A 25,800-nucleotide genomic window follows, 5' to 3' on the forward strand; every position below is an offset into this window, starting at 1 on the left:
AGAGTCTGTTACTGAGAGATGCATGTGCTATAGCAGAAAGTGAGTCACTCCAAGAGGGGACTCAGTTCTTTAAGGAGAACTAACGGACTCTGATGTCATCTGCACAGCGGTCTACATAGTGACCGGAGTCTAGAAGTTCTTTAGTCTTTACAGGCTTCGTTATATAGTCCTCTCTACTTTATAATGTGGGGATGGATCATACTTCCTGTTCGTTATTAAAAAAACATTTCCTACATTATTGTCTTTGAAACCTGGGGCATGTAACTATAACAGAAAAAGACAAACCAGAGACACTCATCTCAGGAAACACCACTCTGGGTCAGTAAATCAACAGTAGAGGCAATAACAGCACTATTCTGCTCACCACCCCCTGCCCCGCCCACCCTGTCTCTTGCCAGAGGGAAGGGGATTTTTAGTATAGGTACTGCTTGGTATCAACAGTTGGTGGGTAGCTCAGGAGGGTAAGGCTTCTCCCCACAGCGGTGCGCATAGTGGACAGAGATGTGCTGAGTGTGCGTATTTTCGAGGGTGGGTGTAGAGCTGCCATCTTTACAGGGGCAACCAGGGATATAATAATTGGAAATAGGAGCCGAAGAGAGGAAGGCGGGACATAGTCTAAGAGGACCGATCTAAGAAGCATAAAGCAAGCTGCTACCTGGAAATGCCTAGCACCACGCATGCGAGGAAGAAGGAGACACTCCACACGCATGCGGAGAAGTGGTGCCGTATGGATGCTCTCCTTCTGTTCTTCCGCTGCAAGCCAAAGCCTGAAGGAGAAACATCATGGAAATGTGTCCACACAGGCTCTGATAACCCTAAAGCAGAAGCAATAATTCCTGAGCTAAATTTTAAAGTTATTTTTTTTTTCCTTTCTCAAACCTGACAACCATTTCCACATTAACGTCCCTGAGCCTTTCAAAACATGGACTGAGGACTTAATATGGTACTTTGTAATTGCTGGAACTTTTATTCATAGTGTTTAATTCCAGCTCTGCAGATCAGTCAGATGAAGCCGAGTGACATGCTTAAAAGGCAAATGATACTGTGAAACATCTCAGGCCCAGGAACAATTTTGGGATGCTGGTTGTTTAAAAAAATATAGTCTGACAAAAGTAAGTACTGCAAGCAGCCAGTAAAACTTTCCACCGAGTCCTCAAGATGCTGCTTGAACATGAATTTTGGAGGCTAGGATTTAGCTGTTTATTTTGAGAGCAAAGCCATGGGCCTGCTAAGAAAAACCTACACCCATTTTTATGGCATGGCTTTTTATGTTAGGAGCCTAGTGTGGAAGTGTTCCAGATACAGCTTGGGCTACAGTAAATGTTACAGAGTAGAGCTGGCATTGCTGCATAGGTGAGAGCTATCGAGTCAGGCTACTTAGAGGTGTTCTTGCCCATAGCATTCTGCCAGGGGACCACCAATTGAAAACACATGTAGGTCACTGAGGGTAAATATCTTTGGTTCCATTAGAGTTTATCAAAACACAGAAGTTAGAATCAGGTCCCAAGTTTTCTGTTTCTGGTGAGAAACTCCTAAATGAGCCACAGGGATGTAAACTTGAATTTGCCCATTTGACCAGAATAAGGGAAACATCTGTATTACCTTCTACTTAAAAAAAAAAGAAAGAAAGAAAGAAAAGAAAGAGAAAAAACTATAAACACAAAATAAACATGTTTTCTAAAAAATTTATGTATTTATATATCAGACAACTAAGGGCAATAGTCTTCAAAGAAAGATACATAAGTGAGTGAAGGCTTTAGTCACCTAGCAGGAGTGCCATAGTCTCCAGGCTATCGCACAGGGTGAAGAACATGGAGAGCCCAGCCAAACCCCCAGCTGTGGACACGGCGTTGACATCACAGAGAGACAAAGCACTGAGAGTTCACAGGAAAAGATGACAATGAAGAGAGTAGTCCAGAAATCCTGGGGTTAAGCTGACTTCTCAGCAGCACAGGCTCAGGATGAACCTAAAGGAAAGCAGAGAAGCGATGGCCAAAAGGACGTGGAGAAACACTGCCATGTAGCTGGACGAGGCTGGGGGATCCATCCCTGAGAGCAGGACTGGAAGACCTCATAATATCCAGAACATGATGAAGAAGGCACCAGAGTCCTTGCTTCGTGAGACATCCAGGGTTTGAAGCCTCTCAAAACTGTAAGAGTAATGCCCTTCAAAGTTAAACATTTTAGGCAATATAGTCATGCCGACAGAAGTTTACTAATTGAATTAAAAATTTATCCATGTGTAATAGATAAACTCATAATGCCAAAGATTGCTAGACACACAGAGTCAGAGAGAAGACTATATAATAATAATGATAATAATAATAATTATTATTATTATTATCATTATTATTATTATTATTATCACCATCATCATCATCTTCATCATTATTGTTATGGAAGGTTATGCAAGCATGGCAGCACAGGCCCGTCAGCACAATGGAGACAGGACAAGAGGATGCAGGGACAAGGAGAGTGTCGACTAAATGGTGAGGACTCCAGCATCAGCCCCCACTGTAATGCTAACCAACTGTGTTGCTATCAAAGCAGATGAGTGGCTGCTGTGGCAAAGAATAGTAACAAGAGTTCATAATGAGAAGGACACTATGGGTATTAAAAATGTTCCTGCACCCAACAAAAGAATCTCAAAATATAAGAACTGCAGGATTACTTGAGAGAGAGAGAGAGAGCGATGTAGTGTAGGCCTTCAATATTCCTTTCTTAATCATCGATACAATGATCAGTAAGAACATAATGACTTTGACCTATTTTATATACAGAGAAACACATTCCACACACCTGGGTACATATTTTCTTCAAATAAACACCAAACACCAAGATAGCTCATAATCCGGCATACAAAATATGTTCCCATAAATTTAAAAGAATTCAAGCCTCGAAAAACATGTCCTTTAACTACAACAAAATTAAGTTGGAAAATGAAAACAGTAAGATTTATGATAAGTTCTGAAATATTTGGAAATGTTAATAGAATTCTAAATAAACCGTAAGTTAAGAAAATAAAAAGAAACTAAAAAGTCATCTGAGCTGAATAAAAATGAAAACACAATATATCAAAACCGGTGGAATCCAGTAGAGTAGTGCTTGAATTGGAAAGGGGACATTTTCACAGAAAGTTCCTGTATTAAAAAAAAAAAAGAGGAGACATCTAAATCAATGAAGCCCAGCTTATGCCACAAGAAACAAACAAACACAAAAAAAAAAAGAGCCACATTAAAAAGTAAATTAAACAGAGGGAAGGAAATGAAAGTATCACAGCAAAATCAATGAAACAAATAACATGAGAGCAGCCATGAACTTGCCCTTCAGCTGAGCCCTGAAAAATGGAGTGCGTGTGCGGGTGCACTGGGAAGGGGTTAGGACAGTCAGCCGGCCTCCAGAACTTACCAAGGTAAACAAGCACGCAGCGGGGCTGTGGACCATTGCAGAAGCTGTGGTTAGTCAGGTGGCACTGAGTGTAGAAACTGTAGAAGGGTGGTGTAGAAGCAAGGGAGAGGGAGGGACAAACAAACACTAGACTCAGAGATGGAAAGAGCACTGAGCCTTGTGAGCCATGGCACAGCAGTACAATTGGATTCTCATCTCCATTAGATGATACAGCACTGGAGGGTGTCATAGCCAAATCCTTATGATCAGAGATCATCTTGGGGAATGTATGGAAATCAAGTGTAAGAGAAGGAAGCTGACAGTGAACGGTGCCGGAGAGCTGCGTTCATTTCCTATCTCTACCTTAACAAACAGAAAGGAACTTGATGCCTAAAGAGACCCCAAGCCTATAGTTTCAGAACCGCAGACAGAAACCTGAACTGGATGGCCTACAGATAGAGCAGTGGATGTAGACCTGCAGTGGGAATCTGACAGAGATTATCATGGGGTTAAATTAAAATATTGGCCGCACAGCTTCACTTCTAAGGCTCCAGGGATAATCCCTCTCTGAGATTCCAGCTGTCGAGGCAATTCCTGACTGGGGCCTGTGTTTCTATCATCAGAGACAGTGATGATGTACCAGGTCCACCTCACAGAGCCACACAGACTTTCCTCTCTCCCTTTTCCTCTTTGAAGGACTCCTACGGTTCAACTGGTCTGACTCCCATATCCATGGTAACTTCTCTCACTTACCATGAAACCCTTAGTGGCCTTGGTGCCCTCTCTACACTTAACGCCCCCTTGCCATGTTCACATAACATCTTGGGGTTTGGGACACGGATACTTTTAAGACACCATTTTTCCTCTTTGCTTGAGAGCTATTGCAAAATCCCATGTAAGAGATGAGAGAGATCCAAAGAGATGGCAGTAATAGAAAACAGAAAGGAAGGGCAATCTTAGGGGGCAGTCTTAGGGTCCATAACTGAAAGGATAGAGGGATTAGTTTAGTGGGGGCTTGGAGGATGCAGAGCATGAAGGGAAAAAGAGAAAGTCTTCACTGATGAAGCTTGAAAATCTTAGTAAAAGATGATGAAATCATCAGCCCTCTGAGCCCAGTTTCTCCTGTGTGGCTAACAAGTCCTCACTGTGTGCTTGATCTTAACCAAAGTGCCAAGAAGAAGCATAAGCTTCTTAGAGAGTATAAGGGTGAGCCAAGGCCTGCTGGAAATATGAACTAAAAGTCAGGAGAGCAATATCTCTGAGAACTGGGATGTGAGCATTGTGAGGGGGATGTGAAGTCTCTACAGAGCCCCTCACCGTAAGTTACCCCCACACAGCAACAACTCAGTGTCTGCCAGCTCTCATGGTTGTTACGTGAGGTTTAAGCTAAGAACCAAAACCAGACTCCTGTGTCTTCAAAGCCAGAAATAATTTGTCAAGGCCTCTCTGAGAGTCACATGGATCTTCTTTTTCTGTGCCCCACTTCCTCTTTAATTGACTCTGGAGGCTCAACTGGTCTCATTCCCATAATTATATTATCTTAGAGGAAAACAAAACAAAACAAAGCAGACCCCCACACTCACTCACACAGATTCAGTTGGCCTGATTGGGGCAAAAAGAACCACAAACACACACGTATAACTGCAAATTCCTAAGAAGAGGCGTTCCCAGAACCAAGGCATTTGTCAGTGAACTGGCCAAAGACCCCACGAAAGGTTGAGCCCTGTGCGGCAAAGGCCTGGAGCATGGTAAAGGCCATGACTTCCTAGTGCCACATTCTAGAGGGCAACAGTTTGGATGTTTGCACCCTTCCCAGTACTCATGGTCACTCAGTCATCGGAACAGCATTAGTAAGCACTGGAGACGGATGGTCGTGAGCACTCCTGTCTCCTACAAGGAGGTTAAAGCCTTTCTAAAGAGGTTTCACATAGTGTTTTACCCATTTTTAAACTTTCTATCCCTCTGTCCTGAAACGGATATTTGTATCCTACATACAGAACTAAACATTCACGGTATCAAACCGGAAGCAAAGAGTAGCCCTTCCCACACAGAACCATGGAATGCGCTGGTTTTGAATGTCTCAGTTTCTAGAACTGTGAGAAAATTAACTCCTTTTTGTTATAAATTACTCAGAGTCAGACAATTGGGTAAAGCAGCTCTACACGGAATTGGTCATTGTCATGTGTCTCCTCTGAGCACCAATGAGAACACATGTTTATTGCACTGGACACCAGGTCTCTGTTTAAGCTTTGAGGCACCTCCTCGTCGACTGAGAGTCTTGCATACGTATGAACGTCATCAAAACACGTGGTGGAATTCACTGTCAAAATCATGCATAGGGCAACAATTAGATAGAAGGACAACTTTAATACAGGTAGAAATAAGGGTCATTTAAGAGACAGAAACCCAAGGCATTACAAAATCTGTTCATTCCCAGCAATGTAAACAGTGTAAAATAAAAACCGTGAATAACAAAACATCCATGACAGAAACCTTAGAGGCCTTATGCCTGACTGGGAGTGGCAGAGGAGACCAGGGAATTGTTGAAGTATCAAACCTTTACTCATTTTCTTCTATTGTGGAGCCATAACAACTCAAAATAAGCTTCATGGCTGTGGCTGCCATGACATATGAGCGGGGATGTCTGGTATGAGCAGAGGTGAGCAATAAAAGTGAAGCAAACGAGCAAGAATATATCAAAAATGACTAAAATGATGTGTTTCCATTGTTAAGAGATGTAGTGAAATTCGCATCTGGTGAATTCCAGTCCAGCGTTTCCATGATATATCATTTATAATTTCCCTCTAATTATAATGAAAATCATTTTTCAATGTAATTTTGCCATAAAAATGTTTCTTTATTTCTCATTACATAAGAGCATGATCTCATAGCGCTGGGGAGCGGCCTTCCCATGTGCTCTGTGTCTTCTCTTTCTTATCACTGAATCTCTTCGTAGTCTACAGATGTCAAGAGGTTCAGATTAAGCTTGTTAAAGATATGATTCACTCGAACTCACTGGTGATTATTTATTTAGCAGTTTTATGTAACCCTGTCATTGCTAAGCACTCTATTAATTTGCCGAGGGACAAATCAACACTAGTTATTTTTCTACTGGCTATTAGACTCAGTGCTGCTGTTTGCTACAAACCACTTGCCAGTTAATTATAAATTATGGGTCCTCTTTGCCTATATTAATTGATATCTCCTCTGCCATTGTAATAGTAGACAAATAAATTGAAGGCAAGATTTATTAAGCAGTGTATGCCTTGTGTCTCTTGATTAGTATTCTTTACTTTTTTAACATTTATACTTGTTTATACAGATTTGACAGAGCAATGCATTAGAGAAATGATCTTTAGGGTGTTTTGTGGTTAAAGGGAAAAGAAAAACACGGAGAGAAATAGAAAAATGTAATAGACTCACAATTCATTGCAAGCAGCTTCTAAAACGCTCCTGCCTCTTGTGCTAAGAACTGGTGGTGACAGACTCCTAATTATGCAAAAGCTAATGTTCAAGTGGGTTGAAAGTCTATGTGTCCTATTGTTACGAGATAAACTGATCTGAACGTTGCCTTGGATCTACCTTGCTTTGCTCCTGCAATGTCCTTTGCTGTATATTTTCATCCTGTTACACATGCTTCTGTAGAGAGAACTCTTTTGCTTCTAAGCTTTCGTTTTGTTTAAACTGAGTCCTGCTACATTGTTTATTTGCAGGTTTAATGCATTCTGACAAAGACACACTACAGCTACTCTTCCTTTCGGCAGCAGGAAGTTCAGAGGGTGCTAGCACTGAACCCGCACCGGTCCACACAAAGGACCTGCAGTCCGAACTTAGGTGAGATCGGGGGAAACAATTACCAAATAAAGTGTTCCTGTGTCTGCTTCCTGGACAGTACCAAGCGTTGAAGAACTGCAAACTTAGTGGACCACTTCACCCCAGCTGGTCCTTATTGTAGTTTGATGTCAAAGGGCACCAGGTCCCAGGTATTCACGAAAAGTTCGGGTCTCTGAAATCCTAGTTTTGTATGTAATTTCTCTACCTAACTGACAGTTTTGGCTATCTAAAGCAAGCTGTTTTTTGTGGCATGCTGGATTCCTATTGGTTTCCTATCCAATATAAATCTAACCAATGGACAGCAAGCTTGCTGAGGCGGGTGGGCTGTTGGCCCATTAATTCTCCAGGGAAACTAGCCATGTACTGGCCAAGCAGATGTAGCCCTATTTCAGCTCACAGATAATTGCATCTCTTTTCCAAGGTCTAAAGACCCTCCAACTAGAATGTGAGAGGACGCCCTTTGAGTGAAATCAGCTAGTCCATTCAGAAACAGTGCCCTTGGCTACTGCGCTGTGATCTTAGCCATATTATAACAAGATTTAAAGAATCTTCTCCTGTGTACTGTGATTCTTTTTTGCTGGCTGTTTTTTTGGGGGGGAAAAACTCCCAGTGGATAGCAGGAGTGGCCACATTGCCTCGTGGCTAGATTTTATTCAATGACTCAGATGTTATCAGTCACCACTAACAACAAAAAAAAAACCTGTTATTTTGTCTTTGGATCCTCAAGGTTGCTTTCCCACCCACTCTCAGATCAGTGTTCAAAATCTAGTTCCTTCCGGGTCAACCAGGATCAAAGCAAATACAATTCCAGTCACTACTTACAGCCCCAAAACTCCTATGATTAGAGGTAGATTGACATGCAAAACAAGATGAAGCAAACAAACAAACCTCTCAAATAATTGTTTTGTCTCATTCACATTTCACATTAGTTTTTGTCAGTTACAAGTGATTCCATTGTTTGTCAAAATGCTCTGTACTTTTTAAAAATGCCTCGTATTATGTGATACCAACTCACTGATTTTTTTTAAGTTGGGATAGTTTTCCCCCCAGGGAACACTTAGCAAAGAGAGGGGACACTATCATTACAAATAGCAGAGGCCAGGGGATGTGTGGTTGTTTGAAAGGAAATGCGGCCCCCCCCCCCCCCCCGCCCCCAAGCTCATAGAATGGCACTGTTGGGAGGCTGGGCTTTGGTGGAGTAGGTGTGGTTTTGTGGAATGAAGTGTGTGCCTCAGTCTCTTCCTGCTGCCTACAATTCCAGGTATAGATCTCTGGGCTCCTTCTCCAGCACCATGTGAGCCTGCATGTCACCTTGCTTCTCCCCGTGACAATCATGAACTAAAGCTCTGAGCTGTAAGTCAGCCCCAGTTAAATGCTTTCCTTTATAAGAGTTGCCATGGTCATGGTGTCTCTTCATAGCAGTAGAACTCCAAGAGAGGCTGTTACTAACCTCTAGTGTGTAGCAGACAGCAATAACGCCAAGCACCCTACAGTATGCAAGACAGTCCCCCCAAAAGGCAAACACCCACTAGTCTTATATGCTGATGGTGATGTGGCAGAGAAACCTTGAACAACTCCCTCAAAGTAGAAGCAAATCTCTTGCTGAGTAGGCATTGGGGAAAAGAGCAAGACTTCTAGAAAAAGGAGTTCAAAAGCAAGGTCATGACTCTAATTTCTAGGCCTGGGTGGCCCCGGGAAATTGTGTGAATGTGTGAGTGATCACAGAGGTTGACTTCAAATGTTCATACAAATATTATCACAGTGCATTTATGGTAAATAATTCAGCTTTCTCCAAACTGGAAGTTCTAAGATGGCCAAGAAGGCCATGGTCAGAGGTAGAACCATTAGTTATATGGCTCACTGAGAGAGCGGGAAGGCAACGCTACAAAATCCCATGATAGAGGACGTGAAAGAGATTTTAGTGCATCTGGAAAAGCACTATATTAACTTGAGGTATGGGACACTTAGCAATTGTTTACCAATTGTTCATCATAATTATTCGAAAGAGCAGTTGCCCCAAATCTCTATCTCAGGACGTTTAAGGACTTTAGCACATATTTGTAAATAATAACATGCATGTGTGGCTGTGGAGACACCTCAGACAGTAAAAGCACTTGCTTTGTAAAGGTAAGGACATGTGTGCCAGCCTAGAATCCATGGGAGGAAAGCCAGATGTGGGGGGGATTTGTACTTGGGAGTCAGGGAAAGATTCTTGGGGCTCCCTGGCCACCCAGAAGAGCCTAGGGAGTGAGCTCCATGACAGTAAGAGGTACAGCCAAGAAAGAGAGACGCTGTCTCTGACCCCTACATGCATGCACATGCGCATGCATATCATACATAAGCATACAATTCACATAAGAGACTTATGAATTCACATATTCAATATTGAATTTTATTTCTCACTTAAATTTAATGTCCTTACATTTAATATCATCTAATGGTCTCTTTTTTCTAAACATCAACTTTCCAGCCCCTTCCTGTGTTCTCCCTTTTGCAAGATGGCTAACTAAGACATACAAATATGATTCTTGATAAAATGTCTATTTTTTTTTTGCCATTTGTGACCTTCAAAATGCTAGCAATGGTGTCTTTTCCTTTCCGTCCCTAGCACCCAGAACAAAGCAAGAGTTGGCCACCTGTTTACTGAGTAGGTAATGTCGGTTTATAATGAGCTGCTGATCTAGGAGGAACGAATACCACAACCACTCATATACAGATGCCTCAAAGCAGAATTGCACATCTGCTGAGGGAAGGGCACATCGACACCTGATGGACACTCCCGGAGGTGCACCCTAAAGCTTGGTCAAGAACTCCAAAGACTTTCCTTTGATATTTCTCATTCCTAAGTCATCTTTAGGCAAGGAGCACAGGAGTGATGAACTAAGTTCTGTGGGGCCCACTAAGGCTAACCCACAGTACATGTCAGTGTAGCTTTGGATTCCACAGTGGTTCCAGATTCTTCCAGGATGTAAGTACATGCAAGGGGAAGACAAGACATGTCAGCCTCTGTCCCTTTGTCCCCTTCTATCTGCGGTGGTCTGAGGAACCTACCTGATTCTGTTTGAAGGCAGGAGCCATTCCGCTGCATTGTTAAAAATATGTTTCCATTTTCTGTCAAGAGCTGAGCTCCTCTTTTAAAATCTGTTTCCTGAAACCGACCTGCCGGAATCCTTGTGCTTGACTTGTTTCAGAGAACTCTCAGACCCTCCCTGACCCTCTCTAGCAGCCCTCCCTAATCTCATGACCACCACATGGTTTTTGTTGTTTTGTTTTGTTTCGATTTTTTTCTATATTTCCTTATTGCCTCATTGTCTCACTTCTGTAAACTTGCTTTGGAAATAGTTTTTATTTTACTCCTTAAAAGGGGCCAAAGAAATAGACTGGGGGCTGCTCTCTTAAAACCAACTTAGGAGGCAGTTGCTGGCCAACTATTGGGTAAACCCCAATAAAATCAAGCTTGCTTCAAGTTTGGCTCAAGATTATGTTAGTGGTGTTATTCTTTTTTTTAAAAAAAATTTATTTATTTATTTATTTATTTATTTATTATGTATACAGTGTTTTGACTGCATGTACCCCTGCATGGCAGAAGAGGGCACCAGATCTCACTATAGATGGTTGTGGGCCACCATGTGTTTTCTGGGACTTGAACTCAGGACCTTTGGAAGAACAAGCAGTGCTCTTAACCACTGAACCATCTCTCTAGCCCCAGTGGTGTTATTCTTGCCTGATGGGATTAACAGTCACTGTTGTGTTGCTGGGAAGAGACACCATGAGCTAGCAGGGGAATCGTGTATGCGGGGGCTTGCTTACAGCTCTAGAGGGCTAGTCCATTGTCATCATGGTGGGAAGACAGGCACAGAGCTGGGGCAATAGCTCAGAGCTTTACCAACAGATCTGAATGCAACACCTACACGGCAGTTAGTGTGGGCTTTTAAAATCTCAAAGCCCACCTCCAGTGCCAGCTTCCCACAAGGCCACAGTCTAATCCATCTCAAACAACTCCATTGCCTGGGGACCAAATATTCAAACTTATTAGCCTATACGGGCCATTTTCATTCAAACCACCACACTGTCTCAAATGAATAATCTCGAAATCTCCCCCCCCCCCAACTAAGTCATATATTTGGATCATCCTCTTCATACATTCTTAAGCCACCCTACATGTTCCTGCAGGGCCACCTTGTTGGTGTTTACGAGCAGGGAGACCAAGCTGGGAAGGGGTCCCGATCTCACTTTAGGTGAGGAGGGGATTTCCTGATGTAGTCATAAAAGAGCCATGCCCACCTCATCCTGCAACAGAATTGTAATACTTTGGTCATGATGTGAACTCTCAGGAGGCTTTGTAGCATGGAGTCACTCCTTCGTAGCACAAGCTAACACCAGAAGTGAGTGACACTTGAACAGCCAGGCCTCTGCGGACAACGGGGCTTAGCAGTGCTCTCCTCTTCACTTTGGAAAGCCCAAACCACATTCTCCTTCTCTCTCCTTTGCTTTCCTTACATTTTTCTGGGTATACACTATGCCCATTCAGCTGAAAGCCACACAGTCTGACGCTGTGGAGGAAGGCACTTCCTGGGAGTTCTCTGAAGCCACCGCTGTCCTCCAGCCAAAGAGGGCATACAAACAACTCATCTCCGGTATACACATTTAAAATATGACTGATGGCATGGTGGAGGTGCAAGATTGGCTTATTAATTGAACAAATATAAATGTGATTCAGATGCCTGGCATACAGCATAACCTGTGATTTCCCTGTGGGAAGAAATGCAGTCTCCACTCTATGGGTACAGGAGCTAAAGAGCAAGCGCATAAACACCTCTGTGTACCAGGTCACACAGGAGTGAAGAGCAGGAACACAAGGGAGCACAATCTGCATTTATTTCGAGGTAAATACCCTATGATGTTCATTATTCCTTGGGAAAAAAAAACCAGTCCACTTTAAAAGCCATTGTACATCTGATGGGTCTTCAGAGTTTGATTGCAGAATTCTCTGAAAGGGGGCTGTTTGGGATGCAATTAACATGACAAACAAGGGAAAGACACAAGTTTAGCAAAAAGCTCACTTTGAGTGGATAAATTTCTCTTTTTCCTTTTTCTAAGCCAGCAGGCTGGATGAAAGGACAGAGAATAACTGCTGACGAGTGGAGCTCTTGAGCTAAGGACTTGTGCTGTGAATTTCTACTTTGTCTAGCAAACACTGTCAAACAGAAACCTTGAAAGGGGAACATTTGTGGTTTTTTTTCTCATTTTCTTACAAATACTCCATTCTGACCTCAAGGCTCCCCTGCAAATGCTCTGGGTCATGGGTGGGAAAGCCGGAAGCAGAGCTTCTGCTTCCTGCATGGGTTCACGCTGCTCCGAGCTGCAACTCAACCTGGAAGCACCAGGACCCGAGGCACCTTTGGGTGGTCAGTTCCCAAGAGACACCTGCGTCCTCTGCACATCACCCTTCCCAGCATCTCAACTCACTGTCCCCAACAACAAAGCCACTGCGCCTTCGACTGTGTCACAAACCCTTCATTTTTTTCAGCCACAGCTACATCCAAGGGCACATAGACGCAATGACTATTATTATGTGATTTGGAAGGGGGCATTCATTGTAGTTACTCTAAAGTGGTGATGGTTTAGGGCCTGAGACCGTGAGCTGTGTGGTAAAACAGAACAGGATGCTCTTCATGTGGTAACTCTGCAACCCACTACCCTATAAAGGATTTTCCTCTTCTAAATACATGTAATTCTTCAGGGTTTGTTGTCTGCTTGTTGATGTTGTTATGGCTGACACAGGGTCTCACTGTGTAACAAAGACTGGCCTGAGCCTCCTTTGAGGCAAATGCTCACAAACCCCAGCCAATAAACAGAGGGCACATGTCCTGTGATTTGCGAGGATTAAATGAGAGAACACAGTAACACGCTATTTGGCATACACTGAATGGTGGAAACAATGCAAATTTTATTATTATGTTAAAAACGTGAATTCTAAGATCCTCCAGAAACCTCTGCCAAGATAGGACTCAATGTGCAAGGAATTTAGAGGACTACTTGCCTGTGAAAGAAAATGAGAATGAAGGCAGAAGAAGCCACAGAGACTGTGCATCCCCTCCCACCCCTAAAGAAGAGAAGGAAGGAAAACGGGAGGAATTCTAGTTTGTTTTGTTTGAGTTTTTCTATCTCTTCTCTATTTCCTCTCTCTCCTTCCTCCACCTCTGAGACTAGATCTTACTATAGTAGCTCAAGCTAGCGCCAAATGCACAGTCTTTCTGCCTCACATCCTGAGTGCTAGGAGGACACACATGAACCTCACTCAGAAGATGGGCTGTAAGGCCCAGAGCTTCCATATCCTCCCAAAATAATGCTACCACCTATGGCCAACAGGAGCCTGTGAAGGCCATTTTACCTTCAAACCACAGCATGGCTTTCAGTCAACTCTTATGGAACTTTCACTGCTGTAGTCTCCTGCCTCTGTAAGAATCTGGCAAGAGCAGTTGCGCAATGTACAGGTGCCAATAAAAGAGAAGGCACAGTTCTAGAGGTCTGGAATCCTCTAATGCTGTTCAGGGCCAGCAGATACAAGGCCCACCAGCATGGCATCAGCGTTCAATTTATAAAGCTACAAGCCGATAGGATTGAAAACTATCCTACAACTCTTGGACTATGTTCATCTCTGCTAAGGTAACCAAATGGTTAGTCCTATGGGGATGGTTTCAGTTGGACGTATGAAAGAATCACTAACAAGTTACACTGACTGGGGGCAGACATTTAAATGAGAGGTTTATGAGGGCAGGAAGCTTGATTTTGTTCTTTCTTTTTCCATAGATGAAGTTTCTACATTTAGTGTTCAAGTATGAAAGCCTAAGTAAATTTCATTTACGTCTTGAGAATCTTTCATTCGGTATCTTTAAACTTAATATTATGGCATAATTATAAAGCCAGGCCTGTAAATGCCCATCACTTACACTTAGTTTCCTTTTCCTTAATTGGTGTTTGCTTAAGACCCCACCCACTTCTCTTAGGCTATGCACATGTTGCCTCTTGTATGGAGCTCATTAATGTTACAACCTCACCAAGATAGAAGACAAAGGGGGGAAGGAACACATGAAAACTCAGTCACCACATTAAACTCACTCTCAGGAGGATGCTCCATGATATACCACAGTCATCACATAACTCACAGGCTACCTGTGCCCAATGGGGCAAACCTGTTATATCACAGGAAACGAACACTTTCTTTTTAACAGTGAATGTCCCCAATCTCTCAGTCTCCAAAGTGCTTGTCCAGCCTTGCAGCCTTGGGTCTCCATTTTCTTCTTTGGAGCTTAGTGCCAACACTTCAACCTGGTGTGTTTTTCTTTCATGAGTTTAAAGAACATGGCAAGTGACAGAGGTCTGGAAGAATATATCTCTTCCAAAGCTGGTGACCAATTAGTTGCTCGCCACTGACTGTCATTTCCGAGCTATGAGGGCCGCGTTCTTGTAGCCTGGTGATAGACACACTGTTTATTTTCCACTTTACAGCCTTTGCCAGTACTCGGAGTCCCACATCGCTGCCTTTAATGCCGCTCTTCTGGATAGCTTGTGACAGGGGACAAGATAAAAGGTATGTGAAAGCACAAACTGGCAGCTGTGAGCAAACTTATCTGGGGTGCACAGAAAAGGGAATGGCCATTTTCATACCTCACCTTTTATTTTAATGCTTCCAAATGAACTCAGGGAAAACCCCAAGTCCACAAGGTTAATGCTCAGACATAAGCACCGGGGCTAAAGACTTTCTGAGGGTTATTAAGCTGTTGACAAGATGAGAATCAGACAATTCACCACTAGGCCCGTAATTGTCTTTCATCTAGGAGCAACCCCCCCCCAACTTTTATGATTCATCATATTTATTTTTTGTTTCCTCAAGCAACATCTTTTATTAGTTGCACACTCACTGCAGAAATTTAATTTCTGCCAGAGAACAACAAAGCCGTTGATTATTATTATTGAGAATCTGGTACAACATGGAGTGAAATAAAATCTATAAGGCATTAAAATGACAGATTAGGCAAGAGCTGTATTCATTTACAAGTGTTAGAACATCATGCTAATGCTTTGCAAGCACAACATAAAATGAAAATCAACTCTTTCATGCCGCTTTCGGAAGGAATGCTGCGGAGCTCCCAGGAACGAGAGCCAGCGGTGAGAAAAAGGCAATATCCTTTGTAGTTTGCTTATAGGTTCATCCTTGACAAACACAAACAAAACCACTCCTCTCATTTGCACAGCCAGAAGTTCTTATCCTTTGGTCATCCCAAACTAAACACTGCTAATCCCAGTAAGATTTATGTTTTCGTAAGCATCTTCTTGTATTTATAATGGAGAGAAATTCTGCACTCATCAGGCAAGCCATCTTTTTATAGGCCAGCTTAGAAACACCAGAGAAAGCAGAAAGCAGGGCCCTGGAGTAGGCGAGTCTTTCCCCCGCCACATTTGCAGACCCAACCACTCAAAGCTGTGTAACCCACTCCCACTCGAGGCAGCACGTTTAGGCTTTTATACCATGTTTTGCAGCTAAAGACAGAGAAGAACAGGCAAATGATGAGAATTTAGGAGACCAATGAGCTAAAAATGAGGAACACGAGACCAGGTATTCTCTTCAAAGAAGAGAACACAACCAGACCTGTCACAGTGCCTCAAAGAATCTAAAGACCTTCATATCTAAAACTGTTAGCAAAAACAAGTGAGCTCTGATTAAAGGAATGCAAGCCTTTTAGAAAGGAATCCATGTATCTGCATTCTGAAGGAGACATGTATAAAACAGTTTATAGGAAATTCTGTCAAATAATTAACTCTCATACGTACTTAAAGAAGGGAACTATTGGGAGATCAATTTACTTTCTGATATTGTTAATAAAATACATATATTTCTGTATAAATATATAGGAGGAAATAGGCTTATAAAAATAGACATATGTACTTTACTATAATAATGTTAATTACATGTATAATTCTCCATAGGTCATATGAATCTATAAATCAGATTTATGAGTAAATTATTTATATTCATTCACTCTTTAATTCTCAGAAGGTGGCATCAGGTGTCAAAGGTTCAAACCAGTGGTGTATAACCTTGACCTGTTTGACTTCTTGTGTTGCTACAGTAACCAGTGGTGTATAACCTTGACCTGTTTGACTTCTTGTGTTGCTACAGTAACCAGTGATGTATAACCTTGACCTGTTTGACTTCTTGTGTCTGCTACAGTTGGTGATTAAATGATAAGGATTGTTGAAGAGAATCTGTCAAATGGCTGCTCTTAACACAAAGAATGGCAGGGTGAAATGCAAAGTGGTAGGCAGGTGAGTTTTCACTGAGGAGATGTCAAAATACCATTTGCTTCCTACATATACCACAGAGGATGCACCTATAGGATACATCGAGTCCGTGTGTTACAAACAAATCTTAGGACACGTGGAACACTTCTACTCATCATCTGTTCAAGAAAGCATATTTTAATATCAGTCAACGAGCACAGAAACCATCATTGCTATGGTTTATTAAAGATACAGAAAGATACACAATGAAAAGCTTATGGTATCTTCAACAACACATTCCTAGGGTCACTATGTGGTAGCTTGGGTGGAGAAGTGATGGCAGTGAAGGGCGATACTGCCAAGCACCTATATTTCAGTAGCTGTACCATCCTGGACAAAGTCACCTTCATCTCTGAAGAATGGTCTTGGAAATGAGGGATTTTTTTTTAAAGAGGAGTTCCTCTAAGACACCTCATTGTTATTTTGAAAGCCAATTGAGATCACATGATGTAGAAAGAGTAGGAGGAAAAGCTAAGGCAGCAATCACATTAAATGCACAACCATCATGCCTGGTTGGCCTTGTATCAACACTTCTTCCCCTGCTAGCCTGTCCCTTCTTAAGCTCATTATGAAGAGTAGAATGGGAGAACTTCCTGAACCTATGGCGAAGTGCTCTTGGAATTATGGACGCACTATTGTCCTGTGTGGTGAAGCCAAGATTGAATAAGCAAAGGTTCACTGATTCATACAGTGTAGAGCCTGTGTACAAGCCTGGCAATTCTGAAAGTAAGAACAACAGTATGGGGGATAGACACATACTCCATGCATATGGTGGCACCTAAAGCTTTAATGAAGAGAAATCCATCCACTGAGGTAAGAAGGGAGGAAAAAAAAGAACTGAAAACACATGAATCTGAGTTCTGGCATCCTCCCCACTGTCTGGCTGCTAATTTTTTGAACTTCACCCAGGCGGTGTGTCCAACAGACCACATGGTGATTGCTAAATTGCTCAATGACCACAAGCTACAATCATGAGGAAATATTCATGAAAATTAACATCCCATTTAATACTTACCACATTTTCAGCCAATACTTTGTGTACCAGAAAGTCCTCGAGCTGGCTCCAAAACTTTTCAATTCCTGACAAATGCACTGGCCTCTCTCCAAGGAGCTGGGCAGCAATCTGTGCTCTCTGCGAGAGTATGGTGGTGCCACTGGTGCTGGTGGAGGAGTTAGGGAGGAGTTAAGAGCTCTTCCCAAGATTATATAAAGACCAATGACCTTGGGACTTTCCCAACTAACAAGGTCTCCTATTACCCTGGCAGGATGCAGGCTCTTTTTTTTTTTTTTTTTTTTAAGATTTATTTATTATTATGTATACAGTGTTCTGCTTGCATGTACACCTTCAGGCCAGAAGAGGGTATCAGATCACATTATAGATGGTTGTGAGCCACCATGTGGTTGCTTGGAATTGAACTCAGGACCTTCGGAAGAGCAGGCAGTGCTCTTAACTACTGAGCCATCTCTCCAGCACCCAGGAGGCAGGCCCTTAACCATCTTCAATCTTAGGTAATCAAAGCTGGATCTTGGCATCAATAACAAGTATTTTTATAAATTTTGTTAAATAGGAGAAAAATCACATTTGCTTTTAAAATATGAAGGCATTTATAGGAACAAATTCCCACTTGTAGACCCTTTAAATTTTTTCTTAAATCAGATGGAATGATGCCCCAGTAGGTAAGTCTTGTCTTCCTAGGAGCTTGTCATGTCAATATCTTTCAAAGAAAGTGTCTGTCATATCACATGGGTGTTATTCCTGCTTGTATGCACAGCCTCTGCTTGCCTACCTATGCCCTTCCTTCCCTATGAAAACTTTCCTTCACAACCACAAGAAGGTATAATTTCCATTTTTTTCACCACTTTGAAAATTCATTTCTTTCTACACCCCATGAAGAAATGGGTTTTCTAGAAGGCTAAACACCCTCATGTATCTGTTTTACTCAGGCCTGACATTTTTTTGGGCAATGCTTTTTGGGGGTTTGCACAAATGATTGCTTTTTGTGACAGAACTTTAGAAGGAAGGGCTGTGTCTTGAGCTCTTAGCTCAAGGTTTCTCTTAGGCCCAGCTATGGGTATGTGCACACAGTGCCTTCATCCTACTTGCAAATGGCTGGGGTAGTAGACTCCTCTACATGATGTAATGATAGCTATACTCGGAAATATACAAACATATCCAATGTTCACAGTGGACCAGCATGAAAACCAATATAGCATGGCATAGGTGAAAGAAACCTCAGCTAGAAGCAGAAGAATGTTGTTTGTCCCCTGCCTGTCATCAGCAAGGTAACTGACACCTGCAAAGTCACAACTTCCTTTGCTGTCACAGGATACAGAAATATTTAACCTAGATAATTTTCAAGGTCCGTTTTTATCACTTAATCTCAAGCTGAATCTTTTCTTCGTCTGAGAGAAAAATCATCCTTAGGGTGTCACGTCACTCTACCCCATGGGGGCCACTGATGAAGACAATACTGTCTGTGTCCCTTTGGTACCAATGTCGGAGCATCACAGTGATAGATGTGCAAACACATGGATGAGTGAGGTTGAACATCTACCTTCGCCCCGCCCCTTTATGTTATTATTGCTGTTACTTAGACAGCTCTATGAACATTGCCAAGAATTTCTTCCACTCTTTCTGATCCTCCTAGTCCCCTTTCTAAAGATGTGCAAAGTAATGACTCTCTGAGGGGCCTCTACACAGTATCACAGTGACTGCAAGCCTGGGCACAAGAGATCCTTGGGAGCCTATGAGAATCTTGCTTTGAAATAGCATAGTTCCCAACACTGGGCACCAGGACTCCCCCAGGCTTCGCTGCAGCACAGTGCCATTGTTAAAGAGCACCTAAGAGAACCGTGACGTTCAGGTGAGCGTACTTGCAGCATTCTGGGCCCATAAGATAAGCAAAAAGCGAGTTCTGAGGCACACTCCAAACATCATCCTTCAGCGGTGCCGTAATATTGTCTATAAAATCCCACAATCATTCTCCTTAGACGTTAGCCTAGTGCTTGGTTTGCTCTGATTTACTTTACCAGAAAACGACTCATTTGGTGATCTCGGGCCTAGAAAAAAATGCTGTAAGAAATTTCCAGAGGAACTCAAACAGGGTAGGAATAAGCAGTGAGCATTGTTTTAAGGTGTTCTTAAATGGAACAGGTCTGTACAGTACATATAAAGAGAACCTTCCACTAAAATAAATAAATCAAAGACGAATGCTTTGCTGGTTGAAGAAACTGCTTGAGTTCCCGCATCTCTCTTTAATCTGTTTCAAAGGGTTTTAAAATTTCCCAGTTTTGAACCTCAACCCCTGGGGCCCATCTGCTTTATTTGTGAAGGCAGGCCTCTTACCGCCCTGGGGAGACAACTGAGTGGAGTGGCTAGGAAGACAAGCTGGGGAGACAACCTGCTTATTTTCAGCTGTGCACGTTCTCAGCTGTGCACATCTGTTGAACTCTAGGTACCTCACTTCCATCATCTGGAAAATGTGCTAACGGAGTCTATTCAATGTCATTCCGTGAAACCTCCAAGAAACACTATACGTGGCGCGAAACCCTTGCATATACAAAGCTCCTAACGCGTGGTGTCTAACTGTTTAGGGCAGAGCTTTCTACATTCTTCTCACTAGCAAACTCCTTTCATCTGACATCTTTACCTGTCCTTAAAAATGTAAGTATATGAAATAGATAATAAAAATCAAGGATTTATTGATTTACTGATAAAGCTATTCCCTAATTGTTTCCGGTTTTTGGAAACAATTCTTTTCATACATATAGTTTTATCACTTGGTAAATAAAAGTATATTTGCATCCTAATAAGATGGCTAAGCTTGTTTATTTTTTACATAAAGATTAAATATTAACTAAGTATTTTATACTGTAGGCCTTAGAGTATCTACAGCCTTGTCCAGAGATCACTGACAGTTTATGTTTCTAACCACCGAAGTTGAAAAATCTGCTTTCCATAAATATGTAGTACAAAATGGCAGAAATATGTTTAAGGCCATTTCAGACACTGTGGGAAATTCTGCCCAAAATCTCAAGCCAAAATTCACTTAATGAATTTTTTAAAAATGCAACTCAAGTCAACAACTCAAATAGGACGTCTTAGAATTAAACATTAGCCCAATACTTATTGATAATGCCATGGACAGAAAATGATAGTAAGAGAACATTAAAAATCTCTGTTTCCCATAATTAAAAATTATTTTTCTATAAGAGTCGAAGATTTTGCCCCATAAAACAGTGCAGTTCACAGCACACAGGAGTCACAAATCTCAGACAGACGGACGGGCGTTATTGGCACAGCAGATACGGTGCAGGGTTCTGCCCTGTGTTCAGGACCAGGGTTGCAGTACAATGCAACATGGGTGATTACTGCAAGAAAAACCCAGATTCATTGCATGTTTGATTTGGAATGTTTTGGTTCTTGCATGTTCAGAAACCTTAAGACTATTGCCAAATAATTCACAGCTGCCCCCCAATTCAGTTAGGTGGCCCCAAATGAGGTCATGCCCCACAGTTGACAAATCTTGCATGTAAGACTATGTGCATGTCATATTTACTTGTGAATTACAACCAGTCATGTCTAGCTTTGAAAGGAATGCCATAAGTTCATGTCTATGTGACATTTGTCTTGTGTGATAGGTGACAGCAGAAAAAAAAAAACAACAAGAAATGAGCAAACCAACCACTACCATCGCCAACACCACCAACAATAAGAACAACAGCAATAACACCATCAACAACAACCCAGAAGTCCAGACCAAAATTGAGTTTATTGAAGGAGATAGTGACACCAAGGCTCCTGAACTTTCTTCCTGCTCTCAGGAAAATATTAATTGTAAATCATTTCAATTAGTGATGCACACATGCTGAAAGATCTGGTGACATGTCTATGTTTGCTGGGCCAGGGCGAGAGATGCTGAGGGGAAAGGCTTTCACACATCGTTCAGTCCCCTGTAACAGGCTCCCTGATGATTAAGTGTCTGGGTAGAAGCCAAGGACAAAGATTTCAAAGGGCCTTAAATCCTTGAGAAAGAAAGAAGAAGAAAAGGAAATGACTGCAAACACAACTTGGATAGAGATGTGGAGAGCGTGCACTTTATTTTGCATTATTGTGAGGAAACACCCATTAGAAACAGCATAAAGAAGATGGAGATTTCTCTTGGTTCACAATGTCAGGAAAGGCATGGTGGACCAATTTCATTTATGGTGTATGACAGAAACTGTTCACAGGACCAGAGAGCAGAGAGGAAGGCAGAGCGTGAGTAGAAATAGCACACTGAAGGACCTGCCCTTCTGACTTACTTCCTATTGATAGGTCACGCCTTGCCAAGCCTCTAGAACCCTGCCACCAGCTGAGATCTGAGCGCTAAATCATGTGAGGACATTTCAGATTCGGACCACAGCAGAGACTACATTGAATCTGCAGGCACATCCGAAGCAACTCCCGCGGCAAAAGCTCTCTTGTGGAACACTGGGTCTCTGAAGAGTTCTGCCCTGAAACAGTCATGGAGGGCAGTGACACACTCCAGGTAAGACCTGGTGTTGGATGCTAGTTCTGTCACTTGTTAGTCATCCATCCAGGTGAATCCCGGGGACACACCGAGCCTCAGTTTGCCAAAATGAATCATGGAAAGAGAATTCCTCGGAGCACAGCGTCCAGTGATCTCTGACACAGTACTAGTTGGCGGTTGCTGCTATGACTCTGTGCACCTGCCTAGAACAGCTGCTGCTGGACAGATGTTTCAGATATGACTCTGAAGCCTTGGCCCTCCGTCAGCTCAATAAGCTACCCATCAAAAGCCATTTGCTAGATCTCACCTCCAGGACTATAGTGAGACAGACCCTCACCCCCGAATAGTTGTACGTGCAGCAACACCTCTTTGCTTTCCTTTGCTTTAGATTTCTTTGAAAGTCTTTTCTAATCCCAGCAAAAGCAACTGAACAGCATTGTTTTGTGTATTATTGAAACATACAAAGTTACTAAGGCTGGGGCGATGGCTCTGCTGACAAAGCTCCTTTGGCACAAGCGCGAGGACCTAAGTTCCGACCCTTCACTCCATCAAAAGACAGGCCTGGAGACCCATGCATGTAGCCTTAGTGCTGAGGGGGGGGGGCAGGGTGGTGGAGACAGGAAGATGTCAGAGCTTGCTGGTTGGCCAGTCTAACTGAATTAGTGAGCTTTGGGCTCAATGAAAGACCATGTCTCAAAATAAAATAAAATAAAATAAAGATGAGGCTAATGAGATGGTGAGGAGGGCAAATGCTCCTGCTCCCAATCCTGGCATATTGCACTCTCTCTAACCAGCTGTCCTCTGACCTCTGTGCATGCACTGTGGTACACAGGGGCACACACACACACAGACTCACACACACAGAGACACATACACATGCGCACAGACACACACACACATAGACACAGAGAGACACACACAGACTCACACATGAACATGCACACATAGATAGAAACACACACATCACACACTCACACACACACACACACATGCACACACACAGAAACAGCACACATACAAATATAGACACACACAGACACTCAGACACACACAGACATAGCACACATACAGACACACACACACACACACACAAACGTAAAACAGTTTAAATAATTTTTAAAAGGTATAGAGTAGACAAAATACATCTTATGTTAGTCCTTCACATACGTATGCACCCATACTGGCATGTGCATACACACACACATTCCTGGTCCTCCTAGCTGGGGAATGGTTGGAGACATCATTAATAGTATCTCAAGCAGCAGTTGTGACCCTTACCCCCTTACACATCTGTTTACTCGGACACTGTTTGAGTCATAAAACTGTAACCATCACATGCTTGTCTGAGTTGGAGGACATGGAAGCCATGTGCTTTACTCCAGCAGGCACATTTGCTGTGTGTGGTATGCACACACACAAACACACACACACACACACGTACAAAATATTTATTTTTCTTCATGTAATATAGCTTTGAAATGGAAAAATAATGCTAAGTGCAAAGGAGAAGTGCATTAGGGCCGTGCAGCATTGAAAATAAAACTCCAGAAATGGCAGTGTATGAGGGTTTTTTTTCTCTCAAGAAACCCCACATCATCATATTTAGTTATTCCTTGAGAAAATTAATGATCTGAACCAGTGGAAATGTTAGCACTTTTTTTGACACTTTCCCATACGTCCTCAGTCTATGTGCTGTCAAAGCTGGGTATTATAAGAACAGGCTGTGAGAAAGAACGCAGCAAATGTGCCTGCTGGCGGAAAGCATGTGATGGCCATTCGGCAGAGGGTGCTGCCTTGTGACTCAAGCAGTCTCTGAGTAAGACAGAAGGCTGAGGAGGAAGAGTTCCACCTGACACCTGCAGTGATAACAGTGAGGTCTCCACCTTTCCCCAGCTGGGAGGAGCAGGAAGTGGGGAAAGATCAAATGGCTGTTCTCCTTTCCCTTGGTCTACTCGACTTCCAAGTCATTCTTCCCAGAGTGGCAGTGTGGCTTATGGTGTCACTGCAAAGGGTCTAAGGCTGTAAGGAGGAACAAAGATAGATCTTGGCCATAGCAACATGCTGGCTCCAACACAGGAACCAGATGCTCCATGCTTCTCCGGGGCTTTGAGGGTAGCGTGAGACCACCCTCCCCAACACACACACACACACACACACACACACACACACACACACACACCACACACACACACACACACACACACCACACACACACACACACACACCACACCACACACACTCCATAAACTCACACATGTGTAATGGGGTTACAGCAACTGCCATTTGGGGGTATCATTAGAACATTGTCACATTCCATCCAACTGATGGTAATCAATGTTTGTCTATGATTTTGGAAGTCATTTATCATTTGAAGTATAATAACCTTAAACAGAAGACCTTCCAAGTACCACGTGGCTTGGATACTGTCAAATGCCATTACTGTACCAATGTGTTCATTATCTCCACATGACATACAGTGTATTAGGTTAGACCGTATGAAATCGCCACTTTTCTCGAGCTCATATGGTCAAATATTGGCAGTTTCATGTGGTTCATTTAATAGGCATTCGTGCTTCTCCGCTACCCTACCAGGTAAGTGCTGTCAGAGTGATGCTCACTGCCTTGCTTCTGGAGCTGGGAATGGGTTATGACTTAGAGAAAGCTTTCGAAACTATTTACTGAACAAGCGATTAAGTGAATTCTGGTGGTAACAACTGAACTATATGGTGTGCCCGGCATGGTGCTCAGAATTAAGACTATATTTACTGGGGAGGCTTTTGGTTCTCCTGGGAGAAAAAAAGGCAGCTGTGACCTAATAAGTAAATGCTGGAGCAGGATGGCACAAAGGGTGAAAGGTACATAGCCTGGTTCTGATTGACAGGTGGAGAGAGACAAGGGCTAAGGTGGGCTTCCCATTGGCGATGACATCAGTCTTGGGATCTAAAGAGCTAAATGCCAGCATGTGAGAAGAAGTCTGAATAATCATAAACGAAGATCCAGATGTTGGCCTTTAGATGTGTTCACCTATAGCTCCATCAAACATTCAGACGTGTTCACCCATAGCTCCACCAACCACTGAGAAATAAAGAATGTCGGCCATCCGTCATGGGATTGGGTAACTGGATTTCTGGTTGTTAGAATAGGTGAGAGGATTTGGAGCCTCGGTCCCCCTGGAACATTAGAGCAATCCAATGGTATGGAAAGCAGGCAAGACTAACCAAGGAAAGGAAGTAATTATATATGCAGCCCAGGAGTGACTGTCTTAGGGTAGAGTGTTGTTTTCTATTGGCTCTTATTCCCCTGGCACTAAGGGTTAGCCATTGTGTATATTTCGTCACTATATTTACATTTAGAGACTGTTCCTGCCCTTTCTCTTGTATTTTAGGAGCATAGGTTTTCTTAGCTGTTTGCAAAAAAAATCACTACTATTAGAACATTAGCTCTAGCAAGTAGGCTAAACCGAAAGACTCCATTGCTGGGAAGTCTCCTGTAGACCTCAATGCAGGCACTACCCAGAAATGTAAGATATGGTTTTAGACCTTATCGTTGTCATCCTGGGAGAAATGTACAATCTTGGGGGAAACATGAATAAGACCTTCTAGAAGGTGGTGACATTAGAAGCAGAATAGGAAATGTGATGGGAGGTGATTTGCCATGCAAGCCTGAATGCAGAACCCTTTCTCTTTTCAGACAGCTATGGGCAGCAGTCATAACATCCCTG

At 42.7% G+C, this 25,800-nt stretch overlaps 1 protein-coding gene and 1 long non-coding RNA gene across 4 annotated transcripts in view; one reads left to right on the forward strand and one right to left on the reverse strand.

The window, feature by feature from the left end:
• Positions 1-25,800, reverse strand: part of LOC311607657 (uncharacterized protein) — a 558,074-nt gene that overhangs the window by 75,142 nt on the left and 457,132 nt on the right. The gene's annotated exons all lie outside the window — the stretch shown is intronic.
• On the forward strand, positions 1,958-10,537 carry LOC311607658. 2 transcript variants are annotated; one of them, XR_014782689.1, is made up of 3 exons: positions 1,958-2,152; positions 7,101-7,221; positions 9,830-10,537. It is a non-coding gene; the product is annotated as an uncharacterized lncRNA (long non-coding RNA). The 2 variants fall into 2 exon arrangements; XR_014782690.1 differs by lacking the exon at positions 9,830-10,537 and adding an exon at positions 7,643-7,744.

The sequence above is a fragment of the Acomys minous genome (genome assembly GCF_964271855.1).
Source record: "Acomys minous genome assembly, chromosome: 10".
Taxonomy (NCBI): Eukaryota; Metazoa; Chordata; class Mammalia; order Rodentia; family Muridae; genus Acomys; species Acomys minous.